The following is a 1,832-nucleotide window of genomic DNA, read 5'->3' on the forward strand; positions in this document are numbered from 1 at the left end:
CCGTCCTTCAACGCTAGCCCGACGACGCGTTTGCGGAGCATTCAATTGCAGTCTGACGGCAGTTCAAGCAATCACAGGTCATGCTAGCTCTGACGTGTGGTCCCAACAGCCTCTTCCCAACGATTTGTTTCCTAAAGCCTGAGCGAGGAAAACGTTACAAGAGCGAGCAGCATGATTTCTTGCCTGCGCTGATGCTTGTGCCGTAGAGACGGACGACCTCTTTGCGTATGCCGAAGCGGCACGCTTTCCGAGTTTGCGATTGTGTGATGTAAACGAAGTGAGTTTGGTTGTCACGTTTTTTAGTGGTGGCGGAAGTCGTTACAAAAAGCAGAGTATTTAGAAAAAGAAAAAAGCATGAAGAAATGCGAAAAGAACCTGAATATTCGATGGAGTAAAACACTTACCAACTCGCCCAGTTATTCTTTCTGTCAAAGAATAATAGCCAATTGTAATAAGTTAAATAAATGCCAACTTTTAAGTGGTTACAAATTTATAATTGATGCAGTACAGCCCTACCCTGCTCTAGTGCTTTTATAATATCAGGTGACGTGTAAATGCATAGGATACTTCATAGCAATCATTTATGTCCGACCCTTATATTGAATCTCTTTTCTAAAAGCTCGAAGTTATATAAAAAAGTGCTCATCATAAGTTAAGCCGCACCACTGAATGTGTAATAGCGTGTCATTGTATTTATGTTCTCAGCAAAAGAAAATGATGCATTCAGAAAGTGCCAATCATTTTGTTTTCTCTGTGTTAGAGCTTCTTTCATGTATACGTAAAATGTGGTTGTCTACGTCTAAAAAAGTGGAATTTACATTTCCCCGCAGGGTTGCAGGCCTGACTCAGCATGGCTAGTGGATTGCAACCTATGGGAACCTGGAAAACTGCATCACAAGAGTAAAAGTGACGTTCGCTCACTGATCTCTATTATGGGTGGCTGGATGGTGCATCGAGCAGACAGGTATGAAGCCACCGCAAGTAAGCGGCCTGTCCAATTAGCGAGCGCTTGACAGGCTTTTCAACTCTCCCGAGTGCTGGTTCGAACAGCGTTCAGGGCGCGGGTTTTTTTCTTGTCATCCCAAGAGAGCCTGCTTGTTGCGGAGTCACAGTGCACGCGGACCTGATAAGTCTCCTGGGAAGCCATTCGATGCGAAAATTTCGAGATTGTAGTTTATCAAGTGTGCGTAGGTCCCACGTTCAAATGTCTTATTCTTGGTATTTAATCCAGAACTCATCTCTGCAGCGCACTGGCACATGCGGAGAACCGCACTGTACAAAGCAAATTCATCGCAGTGGTGACTTTGCGAGCGCTTTGAATGTTTTGAATGGCATAAACGACTTTACTTTTGCGAGCTCAATATTTCATACATTTTGTGAAGTGTTAGTGTTGGGAACACTTTGCAGGTACAAAATTTCGCAATCATGAGTAATGTTCAATGCTTTCGTATCCATGGGGTTACTTTTCTGCATGACCAATTTTATGCAATATCGATAAATTCGCAAGAACTAAGCCTTCGCAAAAATTAAGTCGTTTACAGTAATACAATTAATCTAGAAACCAATATCTAAGACCGTATTATACTAAACTTCTAAAGTAAATATTTAATATTAGCACAGCCCTGAAAATAGTCATTCTCGGATGTTTTTATTGTGACCTTCTTCAATCCATATGTGCTTCAAATGTAGCAGCTGTAACCTTGAATCTGGAAAAGGCTATTGTTTGTCAAACATTTTCTTTATGGTGCCTAAGGTTCAAGGTAATGAATATTGCGCCCTGCAATGAACACTATTGCCTGTAGCGTAGCCCTGGGCATGCAAAGAAGGCACGC

The sequence above is a fragment of the Ixodes scapularis genome, unplaced genomic scaffold (genome assembly GCF_016920785.2).
Source record: "Ixodes scapularis isolate PalLabHiFi unplaced genomic scaffold, ASM1692078v2 PGA_scaffold12__126_contigs__length_90152505, whole genome shotgun sequence".
NCBI lineage: Eukaryota > Metazoa > Arthropoda > Arachnida > Ixodida > Ixodidae > Ixodes > Ixodes scapularis.